The 18,711-nt window shown below is 36.7% G+C and overlaps 1 long non-coding RNA gene across 1 annotated transcript in view; it reads right to left on the bottom strand.

Moving 5' to 3' along the window:
- Nucleotides 1-17,053, bottom strand: part of LOC138324897 (uncharacterized) — a 59,507-nt gene extending 42,454 nt beyond the window's left edge. The window contains exon 1 of the long non-coding RNA XR_011208700.1: nucleotides 16,952-17,053. This is a non-coding gene — a long non-coding RNA (uncharacterized lncRNA). The remainder of the gene's footprint in view (nucleotides 1-16,951) is intronic.
- Nucleotides 17,054-18,711: the final 1,658 nt, after the last annotated feature.

Raw genomic sequence — 18,711 nt, forward strand, 5'->3', positions numbered from 1 at the left:
ATTTACTTTTGAAATTTGATGCGATGGGTGAGAGTTTGACTATAAGTGACTATATGAGAAGTACACATGTACCTATTACTCTTGATACCTTGAACAAGGTCGTAGATCTCAGGTTGACGACTTGACACACATGCAGTGTAATCAAACAGAGTCAATGACCATCTCGATGCCTAACAACCACAGATTAAACTAAAGGTTATTCAAACTTTTGCTTTCCCATTTTATTGTGACCTTTTTGCTAAATATAGAAGATAAAGTTTCTTGCCCTAATTGGTAAACATTCACTTGAACAGGACTATATATTACGATAAATGTACGGAAGTTTATGATTTTGATAATTATTGAGTCGTACCCTGGTCGTAGTTTTTATCTCAATATTTACTCACAGGATTTGTTGATTTTGTGACAAACATTTAGTAAGTCAGAAAACATACCATCTCAGACACTAAGAAAAGGATACCAATAATTAATGTTAATAACAATTATGTCTCACATAGTACAAAGCTATTTTGTTGGGAAACTATGATTATGTTTTAAAATCTGGATTAATTTGTTCGAAAGGTGAAGAACCAGTTTGGTTAGTAAACATTTCATTTCCTATTCATCCAATTATATTAGATGTACCACATTGAGAAACTTGTGGTGGTGTGACATGATGTTTCAAAATGTCTGGTCTTGCTAAACTTCAGACATAGTTGGAGTACATACCCTGTGATTACAACCACCCTTTAAATTGGAGGATGGAAAGTGGAATGGGTACATCAGAATTGTCAAGATTAGAAAATTTTGGTTAAAATGTGATTCAAGTACAGAGTATAACCTAACCACATGAAAAACTGGATCTGGAATAAGTCAAGTCCTACGGGCACTCTGACTGCCTTTCACTAAGATTTCACCTCAAAATTATAAGACACAACAACCAAAGCTCTAATCATATTGAGATACCTGTTCTCCAACCCATTCTAATCCATGTAGCTATAAATATTTACACCTGCACATTGTTAATACAATATCCTAAAATAAAAATCAACGTTAATCTTTTTTTTACCTTATTTACAGAACAATTGATGTCAAACAATGAAATATCACCTGATGACTTTATCTCCACAAAAGATTTTATCTTTGTGGAGAGGATGGGTTCATCTTTAAAGGTAAATGGCTTTGATCTCAACACTAAGCTTGTTTTGATCGTCAGCCACAAACTTTCTACAGAGAATCAAACAAAATACACCAGCAGTTGGACAACCATACAAAAACCGTCTACAAAGAATATAACAGCCATTTTAAAATTCAATCCTAAGAAGGACATTGTTGTAAAGAATTTCATTGTCATTAAACATTAATCTCAACACCAGTTCCATAACAACAAATTCATTATCAGATAGCAATAAAACTGTATAAATGGGTCTGGTCTCCCCTATTCTCCTCCGAACCTTACAGTTGACCTTTCCGAACTTTCCGACTGGCTATGCCGACTTGACCTTTCCGACTTGACCTTTCCAAAGACGGTATTGGTTATGCAACAGTCTTGCTACACTAACCCAGCCGAGTCAATAGTTTATTTAAAATGAAGATTTAATTTAAATAAGGTATTTATCAGCCCACCACAGGAAGCAAGGGATTACTCCGCCCCCATGTATAGGGGTAGGCGACCCCCCTCTCCCCAAGGCCATCAATGGAAAAATGGATCTGCATTCCTACTCAGAGAAAGATTGATCAAATTTCCGTGCCATCAAAGGACCAGTCCTTAGGAAGATACGACAATGGTAAGGTTTACAATGGCGAGCAGGTAGGGAAGTTTGACCTAGTGCCAATGTGTGCAGAAAGGCTTACAAGGACTTGGTGGGGTATGATATCACAGATAAACCAGTGGTCAGTATGACCCCCTGACCTGTCCCAAGGCTGACCACTGTACTTACGTTACACATCATTACATAATTAGCTTGACAATCTACTTAGGATCCCGACTTATGACATAACCAACATTAAAGTTTTGAAGATAAAATTTGTCCAGGTACACATGTACTCAGATTATTCCACTAATGATAATCCTTTTGACCAATAAGTTATTGATAAAAAGTTCCCTTCCACTTCTAACTTGATAATTGTAAGTATACATCAATAATCCACCCTTGGAGACACATTTAAATTCTTCCAATCAAAGGCTGAAACTGTGCATTATGCAATTTCAGGGGCAAATGAGTTAAGCTCTACTACAATATGGTTACATTAAGTTCCTGCTACATATGATACATACCAATTATTCATATGTAACAGGAGAGGAGAAAATGTAGTGGCCAGACAGGGATTCGAACCCGGGACCCTCTGAACACTAGCCAAGTGCTCTACCAACTGAGCTACCTGGTCACTAATGACCGACCCAGTCCAATCCCGCTACACTCCTCCCTCCTTTCTCGAAGTCTTCTCCCTCGAAGACATACAAGACCCTTCAAAAAACCACCACCATAGGTTATTTAGTTGGGCGCCAATTTTCTAACAGGAGAGGAGGAAATGTAGCGGCAAGACCAGGATTCAAACCCGGGACCCTCCGAACACTAGCCGAGTGCTCTACCAACTGAGCTACCTGGTCACCGATGATCGACCCAGTCCAATCCTGCTACACATGGATATAATCTGCTAATATGTCCTAATTATTGATATAAAGGATTCCTTCCATTTCTATCTGGTACAGTCTGGCTACTGTTCAGTAAGAAGTGCTAAGACCAATGACCATTATAGTCAAAGTGTTGATAGACACATTATACGGGCAATTAACTCAAGGGAGATAACTGGGATTACGAATAATTCTACACCAGATCAAACGCTATACTTACTTACATACATATACATAGACTCCTTACCTATGCTAAGATTGGTGCTAAGTATGAATATATAATTACTTTTGAAATTACATGTTAAATACTAACCCAGACTAGGATTAAGGTTTGCCAATTGCGGTCTGTTTTTTCTGATGTAAGTGGTATTTCACCGCAAATAAGACCCCCCTCCCAGAGAATAAATAAAGGTCAAAAGTGGTGGGGGGTCTTATTTGCGGACAACCCGCCTGATAACATCGATCTATGAGGTCGCCATCTTGGATTTTTTAATATCCTGTTATTGTTGTAACAGTCGTATGACAGATGGGTAATAGCAAGATGTTCAAGTATTTATAATAATAATGAAGACGCATGAGTAAAATTAAATCAAATGTTATGACAAATTAAAATATAATTTGTTAAACAATATTAGGGCAGTTGTAACGTAAGTCTGAAAGGAAACGCACATTTTTGCAAGAGTCACGCGGACATTCACCAATGAATCAAAACGAAGAAACAGCATCATAAGCAATGTCATTTTAATCTAGAAGGTTTAGTAATCATTTTGTTATTTTAAAATATTCAAATTAGGTTACTGTTTACGATCACAACTACATCTCCGTCTTAGTAAACACGTGAATCAATCGCCGTGAATCGGAAGGACGATCGCCGTTCAGACTCAGGCCTATTTAAAAATTCACTGCAAACGTTTACATATCAAATTTATTCATAGACAGAAGAATTTACGTACATTTGTCTCAGTCAAATGAGCAAACGATCGTGATTTAACTTCAACGTGCCGACATGCACTGATGCAGTTGTTTGTAACATCGTACACACGTGTAGGAAAATGGCGCCGGGTTGAAGCCATACTTTCACATTTTCACACCGGGTCGTGTTTGGGAATTTGATCGGTATTGCTATTGATACGACGATAGTTTTTGATAATATTTCAGATATTAATCCAAGTATTAACTGCATTAAAACATCGTAGCAAGTATTTTTGTATCCAGAGTAAAATACGAAACTTTGCGGCTAATCATATTATACTGACTGCGTAAACAAAACATGGCGGCCGAAAAGTAAAGCATGGTTTCTCCAACTGATCGTGAACTACAGGTACGTTACGTTCACAAATATAACAAAAAAAAGTTCCGATACAAAGTCATTTTGGTGATATTTTTAATTACTCCATTGCTCAAATCCATCATCCAGTAAACTGGAAAATAGGTGGGGGTCTTATTTGCAGACATCCCCCCTAAGTCTGAAAATGTGTCAAAATAGGTGGGGGGTCTTATTTGCGGGAGGGGTCTTATTTGCGGTGGAATACGGTAAGTGGTCACTTCTGCAGCCTATTAAGCCGATTATATTGGTCAAGGACTTTTTGGACACCTGAAGGTCACCGTTCCTGGACACAGGATGTCTTGGGAAGATGCAGACAAACACCCATGGCCACCTAACAGGAGGCTCTGTTATCACAGGGGATTAGGGAAAAATCCCTGTATTGACCACTGCACTGACCACTGTACTGACCACTGGATCAGTGTCTACATAGGATCAGTTAAGGGAACAGCAGTTGTTTCCCAGCCCTGTCAGCACCAGGCCCATGGGAGTCATTCAGAATGGTATCATTTCGTGAATCCACTCCACATTTAAACTTTTGATCAAGAAACATCAATATCTCCCTCAGGTATAATCGCAGGATCAATTAAAACCAAAATGGTCATTATCATTATAGTATACTAAGCTTATTCTATTCCCAACCTTTAAATTCAACATATATTAGAAAGACTGTATGCTAAGACTTCCAACTCAAGTACACATACACTTCCTAACATCAAATTTTCTTTTCATGACAGTTCTCCTATGTTCAATTTTAGCATTGAATTTCTCTAAAACCTTTGATTAAGTTAAGTTATTTAGTCATGTTACTATAGTCACAAACGACAACCTCCACCAAGTACAAGATTAAGATTTATAGTGCTGTCTTATTGAACTGTCAAACACAGATATTACAAGCTGGTCCCTCCTCTGATCATACTGACACAGATATTACAAGCTGGTCCCCCCTCTGGTCATACTGACACAGATATTACAAGCTAGTCCCCCCTCTGATCATACTGACACAGATATTACAAGCTGGTCCCTCCTCTGATCATACTGACACAGATATTACAAGCTGGTCCCCCTCTGGTCATACTGACACAGACATTACAAACTGGTCCCTCCTCTGATCATACTGATACAGATATTACAAGCTGGTCTCTCCTCTGGTCATACTGACACATATATTACAAGCTAGTCCCTTCACTGATCATACTGACACAGATATTACAAGCTAGTTCCTCCTCTGATCATACTGACACAGATATTACAAGCTGGTCCCCCCTCTGATCATACTGACACAGATATTACAAGCTGGTCTCCCCTCTGATCATACTGACACAGATATTACAAGCTGGTCCCTCCACTGATCATACTGACACAGACATTACAAACTGGTCCGTCATCTGGTCATACTGACAGATATTACAAGCTGGTCCCTCCTCTGATCATACTGACACAGATATTACAAGCTGGTCCCTCCTCTGATCATACTGACACAGATATTACAAGCTAGTCCCCCCTCTGGTCATACTGACACAGATATTACAAGCTGGTCCCCCCTCTGGTCATACTGATACAGATATTACAAGCTGGTCCCTCCTCTGATCATACTGACACATATATTACAAGCTAGTCCCTCCTCTGATCATACTTACACAGATATTACAAGCTGGTCCCTCCTCTGATCATACTGACACAGATATTACAAGCTGGTCCCCCCTCTGGTCATACTGATACAGATATTACAAGCTGGTCCCTCCTCTGATCATACTAACACATATATTACAAGCTAGTCCCTCCTCTGATCATACTGACACAGATATTACAAGCTAGTCCCTCCTCTGATCATACTGACACAGATATTACAAGCTAGTCCCCCCTCTGATCATACTGACACAGACATTACAAACTGGTCCCTCCTCTGGTCATACTGACAGATATTACAAGCTGGTCCCTCCTCTGATCATACTGACACAGATATTACAAGCTGGTCCCTCCTCTGATCATACTGACACAGATATTACAAGCTAGTCCCCCCTCTGGTCATACTGACACAGATATTACAAGCTGGTCCCCCCTCTGATCATACTGACACAGATATTACAAGCTAGTCCCCCCTCTGGTCATACTGACACAGATATTACAAGCTGGTCCCTCCTCTGATCATACTGACACAGATATTACAAGCTAGTTCCACCTCTGGTCATACTGACACAGATATTACAAGCTGGTCCCCCCTCTGGTCATACTGATACAGATATTACAAGCTGGTCCCTCCTCTGATCATACTGACACATATATTACAAGCTAGTCCCTCCTCTGATCATACTTACACAGATATTACAAGCTGGTCCCCCCTCTGGTCATACTGACACAGATATTACAAGCTGGTCCCTCCTCTGATCATACTGACACAGATATTACAAGCTGGTCCCTCCTCTGATCATACTTACACAGATATTACAAGCTGGTCCCTCCTCTGATCATACTGACACAGATATTACAAGCTGGTCCCCCCTCTGATCATACTGACACAGATATTACAAGCTGGTCCCTCCACTGATCATACTGACACAGACATTACAAACTGGTCCCTCCTCTGGTCATACTGACAGATATTACAAGCTGGTCCCTCCTCTGATCATACTGACACAGATATTACAAGCTGGTCCCTCCTCTGATCATACTGACACAGATATTACAAGCTAGTCCCCCCTCTGGTCATACTGACAAAGATATTACAAGCTAGTCCCCCCTCTGGTCATACTGACACAGATATTACAAGCTAGTCCCCCCTTTGGTCATACTGACACAGATATTACAAGCTGGTCCCTCCTCTGATCATACTTACACAGATATTACAAGCTGGTCCCCCCTCTGGTCATACTGACACAGATATTACAAGCTGGTCCCTCCTCTGATCATACTGACACATATATTACAAGCTAGTCCCTCCTCTGATCATACTGACACAGATATTACAAGCTGGTCCCTCCTCTGATCATACTGACACAGATACTACAAGCTAGTCCCTCCTCTGATCATACTGACACAGATATTATAAGCTAGTCCATCATCTGGCCCCGATTTCTCGAAACAAACTTAAGTCAAAAACAGTTTTGACTTAAGTCGGTACTTTTGTATAGAGAAATCGGAGCCTGGTCATACTGATGTAATACACCTCTGAAATTGAAGTCCTCTGCTATGGGAACAAACCCAAAGTCTTATATGGTACCATTTACTATTACATCAGGCCTAGAACTCTGCAGACTAAATTCTGAGGTATATATTACATCATTCTTGATAGTTCAAAAGACTTATGAACATCAATAAAAGTTTGTGGAATGCATTTGATAGTCTCCACCTTGGTTTATATGTACTGTGACGAAGGATTAATTGCTGTTAGGAAAAATTTTGGGTTTGTAAAAAAAAATCTTTATATTACATAATCACATTTGTGACTTTACTGTCAATCCAGATATATAAACAAATCTTCCCACAGAAATCTTCGATATATCTACAACGTCACGACAAATGCTGGTCGTGAGAATCTCCGTTTCATTACTCTCACCAGACGGTAGCTTTCTTATACATTTCTTGGATATGATTTTAACAACCTAGAAATTGTTCTTCGTCCATGCAAGGTTACCGATAAATGATACATAAAACAACATCTTCTAAAGCACTTTGTGTCCTTTCCTAAACTTCAACACTTAGAACTCTTTGGGCCCAAACTATAGAACTCTTCCCTGTTGGTCCCTTTAAAACCTTTAAAACCTTGGTCAAGGGGAGACAACTCTTAAACGCTTTTGGCCCCATACTGGAACCTGATTCATGGAAGGAATATTGCAAACTGCAAAACAAGTGATGACGTAAAAGATGACGAAGATGGAAGGTAAATTTCTGTGAGACATATAAACCGCAGGCCAAGGAATGTGTATTAGCCGGAGGGCCCCTGGCGACACGTCACAACAAAACGATAAATCATCATGGTAGGACTGTCCTCCTGACAAACATGGAATATGTTACTAGGGATGTCAATTATTACCTTTACCACAAGACCTCGCAGCCCTGGGCAGGAATGTGTGAGCCGCTAGCTTTGGTGATGGACCGCTGATAATTACTTGTATTGAATATGTCGTTAACAACATGTAAAAGGGCTGAGCAGGTCAACATATATACAAATCTGTCTGACCATTGTGGTCAAAGACTGACCAGGTCAACTGGTTATCATATATCAATTACATCGAGGTGTTGCATACTTATAATAAATATTGATAATACTGAGGTGTCTAATACGTAAAATACGTAAATATCATTTAAATCGGGTTGTTGATTACTTATAATAATAAAGGATATGTTACATCAAAGTATTTTTATATACATGTACCATCAAATTATCCTCAATTAAACGTTATATCTAGCATTTCAAACTTATAACATATTTTCAAGTACACAATATTCAATGTCTCATATTTATGATAATTGAAATCTTATAATAAATATCATACTCATTGTTATCTAGAGAAACATATCCATGTTTATAATAATCATAAATGTTGTCCAAAATAATGCAATAAAATTGTAATAAAACTCTGGATGGATTTGTGGAACTTCCCTCTACTCAGTAAAAACTCCAACCTTAGTGAATGCTTTCAAAAGTCGCCTAAATGCCTGCTGGCATAAAATTCCGTACAATTTTTTCCATAGATTTCATAGAAGATGGCACAACCAGATACCATAGAAAAACAAGATGCACATCAATTAGCTAAAGTTATAGTTAACCAGCGGCTTCATATGCAGAGTCCGTGACTGAAAAGTTCTCACAAATAAATGACTAATTTATCATTATAATGCACTATACAAATTCCTATTCAATGAATACATGGAAGTCTTTGACTTTATAATAGAACAGTTTTACTAGGATTTCAAAATGTCCAGATCCTACCTGTAAAGTCTGCATATATATATATATATGAGCTGTACCCTGGTGTGAGAAGTTTGTTTGTTTGTTTGATTATTTTAACGTCCTATTTAACAGATATGGTCACATAAGGACGGCCTCCCATGTGGTGTGTTGCGTGTATGTTGTGCGAGGTGCGTGTTTTGGGAGACTGTGGTAAATTCATGTTGTGTCTGTTAGTGTCTTTTTTGTATACTGTGGAAATTTTTGCCTTTTTTTTAGTGCCTTTTTTAGTGCTATATCACTGAAGCATGCCGCCGAAGACACCAAGCAACACATCCCACCCGGTCACATTATACTGACAACGGGCAAACCAGTCGTCCCACTCCCCTTTGCTGAGCGCTAAGCAGCAGCAGAAACTACCATTTTTATAGGCTTTGGTGTGTCTCGGCCAGGGGACATGAGGGGCAGGTCTCTGTATTAATTAGGATGTAGAAATTAATATACCAGGAAAGGAAGTTTGGTTTCTATGTCCTTTTAACAACCAAGGTCAGGTTTTGGTGATGGAAGAAAGATGGGAGTACCCAGTGAAAACCCATCAAACTACTGTATTATGTGTTCCACCTGGTCACTACCCCTTGCTTGTTTATATATTTCAATTTTTGAGACCTAAAGTTAAAGAACTAGTAGTGAAAAATTTGTACTGCTTCACCGCTTGACCACAACAAACGACCTTGCCACTTTTATAGTTCTAGCTAAACACCAGTCTCTAGAAATATTCAAACTGACGCTTTTTCTTTATTATTTTTGCGTCCTTACATGACCCTGGCTGTTAATAGGACGTAAAACTAAACAAACCAAACTATAATTGTTCAAACTAGGGGCATAGATCTGAGAAATTCTGATTAATAGCTTAGGGTTGGGCGGCCAGTCTAGATTTTAGCCAGAGTTCCTAAATTAGTAGCAGAGGTATTAATATTTTAAGTACATGTAAATTATGACCTCTGTCACCAATCACATTATTTCATCTGAAAACAACATGTTACTAGACCAAAAGGATCACAGTCTTGTCTCTAAGATAGATAATCCCTCATTTAATCTCTAGAATTACAAGATCTTTTGAATGTATATGCATGGCATATTCAAATTTTATTTAATAAGTATGCATGTTTGAAAAAAAAAGAAAAGAAAAAGATGATTATATAGCGAAATACCTGAGCATGAAAATAGTTATAACGTGTGTCAGAGTACCAGATAATTCGTAATATATTGATGTTCGTAACGCCAGTCGTATGATCGTGACCACAATCTCCTCAGGCTGAAGTGCTCAATATCGTCACTAAATGATAGGTAAATATAAAAACATGGTGTATATATATGGTACCTTATATACTTACATCAAATTCTTTCATGTAAAAAACAAACATCCGCTTTAATCAAAATTACAAATATGCATTAGTCCATCATATTAGGACTGAACTGAAATAAATGTAGGTTTAAATTGTCAAGCGCGACTGGTCGTTATCAATTGCCGTAATCCATTCGTCTCACTCACAGAGCGTGTTATTCTCTAAGTCTATCATCGATAATAAAACTTTCATGAATAAGTAGGTTTCTATTTTTACCTGTTGCCCTTAATTTACTGTATTTATATGGATTATACGTTAATTCAGGTATCATTTTATCATTATGTGAGATTTAATTTAAAACTGAATTAAATTGAAATTTCTCAAAAACAGTGAGAATGTTGTTCAAACTATTACACCTGAATCTAGTTTAAAACATACTACCTAAAGAAGATATAAATGTTTTAGTTATATCTCTAATGTAGAATTCAAATTTTATGGCCATGCCATAATATTGTAAGACAAAGTAGTTTTGTCTATAATCAATATATTGTGACATTATTGACTCTGTAGACAGAAACGTTATATCTGAGTCTGATTTCTACTGTTTTATATAGAGACAAATCTTAAAGTTTTATTTATAATTCCAGTAATAAAAGTTATGCGAGAAACAGAATCTTACACTTGTAGCTATGTGATATTAATATTTATCAAACTAGTTAAATAATCTGAAGTGCGACTCGCTTAAAGGTTCACTCGTGGCATATCAAATTAGTGAATTGGTTTTATAAATTTCATATTACATATATATAGCTAGCCACTCATGTACAATATCTTCTAATTATGCAACCTCAGTTACGAGAATGGAAGGGAATTTTATAAGTATTACACCTATTAACCTTCACCTTACTAATTACTTCCCTGTCGATTGTACACAAGTAAATATAGAATGGTAATTGTTTTTCATGGCGATGATCAAGCATGGTTAATTACAGTATGCCAAGGGAGGTAACTACCCATTTACTGGGGGAATGTGTAAGATATAGCCTTAAGTTTGTTTACTACAGTATGTCAAGGGAGGTAACTACCAATGAACTGGGGAACCGAATGTGTTAGATATAGCCTTAAGTTTGTTTACTACATTATGTCAAGGGAGGTAACTACCAATAAACTGGGAAATGTGCAAGATATAGCCTTAAGTTTGTTTTCTAGTAATTAGCAACCTTTACATTGGTTACAGAGTCTATACTATTATTGTCTTAAACAGTAAGCTCTGTACTAAAACCATTTATTTGTTCATTGGTGTCTACTATCTGTCTACAGGTAAATGTAAAGCAAAATATTCTGTTTAATTTATGTTCATCACAGATGAGCAGATGCTTTGCATTAATGATGTTGTAAGAAAGATTTCATAAATAAGAAGCTTCTATATTTTCACCAATACCTGCTGACTTTTAAAATGTCAAATGCTCAGAAATAAAGGTCCCAGATTTACAGAAATAAAGGGACGAGTTTTAAAGAAATAAAGGGCCCAGTTTTACAGATATTGACCTAACAATTGGTTAATGGCTTTGAATGTGACAATCTGTCCGAATTATGTAGAAAATGCGAGCTGTCAATGGAGGCCGAGCCCGATCATCAAATTAGAGCCTTCAACTTAAAGGAACGATCCAACAACAAAGATTCCCCAATTAGACAGAAAAGTGATTCAGCCACACCTGGTTATAATAGCCAACATATTTCTACAATTCTACAAAAGGGAGACAAATTTTATAATAGGGACCAGATACAATGTTTCTGTTGCTATAAATAGCCAGGGATGACCCCCTAATATCATTGAGGAACGGTAGATATTCACAATACAACTGTCAGATCACTTGGGAAGCCTTTTATCAAATTACATTGTCTGGTTCAGAGGAGCAGATCAGAGAAGCGAAAACATTGTGACTACAGATATGCCGGAATTTAACCAGCTGTTGCGTTCCCACCTCCTCTGACACGGAACTCTCCATTAATTATCACCAACACATCCCGTATAGAGGAAACTAGTCATATACATTAAACGTTAAAATTCAATAATCCCTTCTCAAATTACATTAGAACATGTGTACGGCATAACAAAAGAACAACAAATGGATTACATCAAAAAACTATAAATATCTGACAGTTAATGAATGAAAAAAACCCCAATAAAATCCAAACACGTTTCACATGTGTTGAAAAATGCACCAGCTTGTGGGATGAGAACCCTGTATATTAATATAACCAGAACTACCAGCTACTGAAAGGTACTGTCAGTGGTCAAGGTATAACCTCTATCAGACATTATGTTTAATTTGACTGTAGATATAGTCATTTGACAGTAGATATGATCATTTGACAGTAGATATAGTTACTTGACTGTAGATATAGTCATTTGACAGTAGATATGATCATTTGACAGTAGATATAGCCATTTGACAGTAGAAATAGTCATTTGACTGTAGATATAGTCATTTGACAGTAGATATTGTCATTTGACTACAGATATAGTCATTTGACAGTAGATATAGCCATTTGACAGTAGATATAGTCATTAAATGACAGTAGATATAGTCATTTGACTGTAGATATAGTCATTTGACAGTAGATATAGTCATTTGACAGTGGAAATAGCCATTTGACAGTAGAAATAGTCATTTGACTGTAGATATAGTCATTTGACAGTAGATATAGTCATTTGACAGTAGATATAGTCATTTGACAGTAGATATAGTCATTTGACAGTAGATATAGTCATTAAATGACAGTAGATATAGTCATTTGACTGTAGATATATAGTCATTTGACAGTAGATATAGCCATTTGACAGAAGATATAGTCATTTGACTGTAGATATAGTCATTTGACAGTATATATAGTCATTTGACAGTAGATATGATTATTTGACAGTAGATATGATTATTTGACAGTAGATATAGCCATTTGACAGTATATATAGTCATTTGACAGTAGATATGATTATTTGACAGTAGATATAGCCATTTGACAGTATATATAGTCATTTGACAGTAGATATGATTATTTGACAGTAGATATAGCCATTTGACAGTATATATAGTCATTTGACTGTAGATATAGTCATTTGACAGTAGATAAAGTCATAAGTATGCATTAATACACATAGACATTTTCAAAATACACCTCAATTGATATAAAAATTTCACAGAAAAAAAGTTTGATGAAAAGTCCTTTAATAATGTAGGTCTGTGGAGAGTTTGTCATTGATATCTTTTCCTGGAGATACAAGCGTACATTTTACAATAGGAAAATATAATTTCCATTATTTCCATACCATCTGCAGAAACACCGCTTTTCAATAATGGTACCAGTGTGTATTGGTAGGCATGACCTCTTCAACTCTCTCTTCCTACCAAAACAAGAGTTTTTTAGGTGTTGACCATCCCTGAACAAACATAGTTCAGAATGTATTTAAATGATAACAATGGTCATAACAATGGTCATCCATTTGGTAACAAAAGCATTGACATGGCCATAACTGTGGTATTGTTTTGTATCAAGAGCAAAACAACTTCACTTTTTTGTGTTTAAAAGATGATGTACTCTGGGCGGTCATTATAGATATAGTGATTCGAATACTAGTTCACTTGCATACTGAGCTAAAACAGGACCAAGAATTTCAAAGACAGTTAAATGCTTATATATCGAACATAGTTATTTCATAATGAAGTACGGGTTTGTGATGAGTGTGTGTACACAAGTTAATATAACATAAATTTTCAGAAATATTACAGCACTCGTGTCTATTCTATCTAACCATACTTTTGGTGTTAGATCAAGCTTGGAAACTTGGAGAGACTTTTATAAACATTCTGATGTCCAGTACAGACATGAACATTACTTATTGATTGGACAGTCACAACAGAATACCCCCGCAGTAAATACATCCCCAGGACAACAGAAGAGGACTACATATGCTGGGCCACTGGCCACGGAATGTAAACAACATGGAGTAGCAGCAGGGGTCGTTATACAGGGTGATTTAAGGTCAGTGGTGAGGTCGTCTCAGGCCAAGGGCACCAGAGATCAATGACAGGAACTAGATCAATATTTTGGTGGTCTATTTATAGAATCCAGATCTACATCACATGTCTTACTTCCACATACAGGTGGTTACGATAGATGGGCAGATCATTTTGTTATATGGGGTAGAAGTTATACCAATTGTAAGGCACAAAGCAATAGAGGATGTAGGGGATGTAAGGTCAGTTAAGAATATAGAATACCGATGGGCACAAGAATGAGGCATTTGAAAATGTTTGCATTGATGGACTGGGCAAAAAGGGATGAAAGAGGAAGGTGGGTTAAGATGGGGGATAAGGGCATTGAGAGATATATGACAAACATCCAAATATTATCTAAATGGTGGATTTATTAATTGATCATGAAGTGATCTGTTGGTGTTATACCTGTCTAACGACAGTGTGGTCTGGGGCCTTAACCTCACAGCAGTAAATGTTTACCACATGCTGATAGCCAACAACAAACAAATGACATAGTTACCTCCCTTGGACCCCCATATCGGCCACTTCCAACACATACCTATCATCACACAGCACACATTTTATCTGTGGAATGGACAATAAACATTGCTGCTTCTAATCAACACATGAAAAGGCAAATTACCAAATTCTGTTTGATATAAAGGGAGCTAACTCCAGGCCACTGATCTACATTACCGTTTAAACGGTCCGAGACTAATGACCTTGCCAACGATAAGAAATATCTCAGGAATAGCTCAAGTTGGACAAAAGTGTCCCCGATAGTACAAGAGTTTATCAGAAATTGACAGACTAGCTCTCCCTTTTACCTTAAAAGCAATTAATTTTGCACTCAAATGACCTTTCACTTTATAGTTCAAGGTCAAACTATAATTATATAATTTGGGATCACTCACAAGTTCAAGGACATGGACACAAAACACACCAATTCACATATTTGTCTGTAGGATCAGAGAAATGATTACCAGACCAAGGACTGAACCAAGGACCCCCGAACATTAGCCAGATCAATGCTCTACCGACTGAGCTACCTAGAATTTAAGAGATTGACTATATCAAAAACCTTTACACTTCATGGGATCCATACTACAGTACTTAAGTTAAAGTAACGTTTTCATCATTGTCAAACTTGGGTGAATAAATAACACACTTGGCTAACCCAAAAGTATTTTCAAGGAATATCTAGAACGTTTACTAGGAGTTATTGCCCAAATCAGCTTACAGATACTACTGAGTTATGGCCTTGACATAAAAAAAACCATGAAAAATGCACTAGAAATATAAACTAATACTTTATGAATTTGTTTCTCTTCATTAACAAGGCACACCTTTCAGCTGACCACATCAATGGGGGCATCTACATTAGCTGTGGCATCACATGACAGTCACATGACAGGAACCACACAAGGTCAGCTATACAGGTCACGGATTACAGCAAATTTTTGTTCCTGTGACAGACTCCTCGCTCGTAAAATCTCACATCACCAGGTGAATAATTCAACAGTGTTGTAGACCTGGAACAATCCCCTCATAAATTGTTTTTGCTTCACATTTTAGCAGGCAGTTCAAGTTAAGTTTACATATCAAATCTCCATAATAACTATAACGTGTCATAACCGTTCAGCGTGGACCATAAAAAGTGGAAATATGATCGAGAGCCATTTGTTAGAAACTTGTGTGGTTTTATCACTTTCTGCACTAGGTTAATCCTATAGAATACACATTACCTATAGGTTTTATGTTATCATGATTTAAGCATGTCCTTTGCTCCCCCAGTAACCCTGCCCCTGTCGCACAAAACACCGCCATTCTTTCTCTCCACCCTGAACAATCAACTGTATTGTTCTGCCAGCAAGGATCAAGTTTATTATAATATGTTATATTTGTTTTCTGACAAAAAAAGCACTTGACATACAAAATGCCTCGTAAAAATTTCTGTCAACTATTTTCGTAATGTTCCTTTTTCACATTAAGACAATTTACAGGATACAGTAAAACATGTCATAGCAACCACCTCTGTATAAAGAGCACCTGTTTTATTGGGGACAATTTGGGGTCCTCAAGCACATTAATAGTTAGACCATTAAGATCATTTTACTTCAACCTTTTGGTGGTCTATAAGAACAAGTTTTACTGTGTTATGTTGGTATACATATCAGTTGACAAATTTCTGATTAAAGCTCAATAATTAATAAAATAGTTTTTTCAATGTACGCCAATACATGTCACAATATATAGAAATTAGTAGACAACTTGTCATATATGATGTCATGTTCTTGAATAATAAATGTTATTCACATTCTGTGTTAATAACTTAATATTAAGCCTAAGGCTATAGGCTTCACACATTACACACATAGCCCTTTTCCAGCAAGTCAGAACTTTTTTACTTTAAATACCTACCTACAACCATGGTGGAAGGGAGGCAACTCAATTATTTTTATTTGCCGAACTGTTGTAAAATCTAGACAAACACGTGTTATTAAATAATTTACGGATGTAAAGGATGTAAAATGTGGAGTAGTTCGGATTTATTATTATTAGCATAAATATAAACACTATTTTGTAAAAATGGAAGCGAAATCCCACAAATAATCTTACGAATAGGAAATAACATCATGCATGTCCACTGGAAACTTAGCCTTCGAGTTCCAAAGCTAGGATATAGAAAGATGTACATTGAAGATTATGACATTTTCTATGTTTTTTGATACTTACAACACGCGTCCCGATCCGTACGTAAACAGCAGACAGAATATACTTGTGATGTGTAACTGTGAACATGTGCGCTTTCATCTTGGTCATTATTGTCCAAGGGGGGATAACTCGATGAAGAAATGTTGGTGAAAAATTAATGATTTTGTTTGTGTTATATTTCGTTATAGCTTTAAATGCTTTTGCAAGCGTCATAATCTTAGACTAGACTTTTTGCATGAATACATATTTTTTACAAAGGTTAAGTAACTTTAAGTATCAGTAGTTAACTATTAATTGATTAATTAAAATCCCACTTTAAATTTTCCGAAACAAAAAATAAGTTTCTCAAAAAAATGAAAATTTATATCAATGGCCTAAAAATAAAGTTACAAAAACAATAAAATGTAAGACTCCTTGTGTAATCTATGGTAACAGTGAAGATTTGTTTCACTGTTTTGCAGTGATAGTAAACGTGCAGTAATATTAGGATGATGGACTCTCTCATTACGAAAATTAACATTTAATTTATTTCAGAAGGTGATGATAAGTGTAATATTACTTAGCTTAGAACTTTTTAGATTCTACAAAATTGTTAATCTTATTTTATATCATGATTTTAAAGATGCTCCACATCGCCGACAGAGCACAACACATACATTGTACTCATAATTTTAACAATAATTGGTGTTTTATCGTGTATATGTGTATGATTAACACAAATTATAATATAAAATGATTTATTTTGCATTTGGTGAATGTATAAACAGTACCTCATTCCATATAGGACATAGTGCCAGGGAAATTTTTCAGAATGCAGTTAATCATTTTTAATGTTTTTATCTTATCAGAAGCTCAAACTTTTCAATGGTGGTAATGGTGTATAGTAAGTATTTTTTGTAAATGAAGAAAAATAATAAATCGTCTGCTCCTGTGTTTTGAAGAGAAAAAATACCATTTGTCAGCGGTGGAGCATCTCTGAAAATTAAAAGCTGTTTTGGAAAAGTATTGGGTCTTACATCGTCGGAGACCCTCGGGTAATCGCATTACACTACGCTACACTCATCACACACCCGGTGATAAGTGTAGTGTTGTGTAGTGCGATCACCCGTGGGTCTCTGACGATGTGGGTCCTAAGGAACAATAAATTACATCTTCTAAAACTTATCATTAATTTACTTGATAAAATTGAGAGTTTGCAATTTTATATTTGTTAGGGACGGCATGAAATATGTTTGCCAAAAATGAAAATTAAGTGCAAATAGCTAATGAAATGTTATATGTAATAGTCTGTGTCTCGATCAGCAGAAATCAATCAACACATTACTTTTTTTTTTGTATAGTACTGCATAGTTTTGACTCCATGCTATTTGGCAATTTTGTGAGCTTGAAATGCTCTGAGCTATGTGGTGAGCTTTGAGCTCCTATTTCTGTGTTACCTGGTGAGCTCTGAGGTAAAGATATGAGCTCCTATTTCTGTGTTACCTGGTGAGCTCTGAGTCAGAGATATCGGCTCCTATTTCCGTGTTACCTGGTTAGCTGTGAATCTGAGTAATGTGGTGAGTTCTGATTATGTACATGTACTATGTGGTGAGGTTTATCATATATGAGCTCAAAGTTGGTGAGCTCCATGCAGGTCTACGCTAAATAGTGAGCTCAACACAGATCTGTATTATTCTGGAAAGCTCTAGCTGAGTTATTTGGTGAGTCTGTTCCATCTGATGAGTTCCATGTAAGGGGTAATGAGGTTCACTAGTAAGCATTTTCGTCATGCTCAAGATCAC

This window comes from Argopecten irradians, chromosome 6 (assembly GCF_041381155.1).
Source record: "Argopecten irradians isolate NY chromosome 6, Ai_NY, whole genome shotgun sequence".
Lineage (NCBI taxonomy): Eukaryota > Metazoa > Mollusca > Bivalvia > Pectinida > Pectinidae > Argopecten > Argopecten irradians.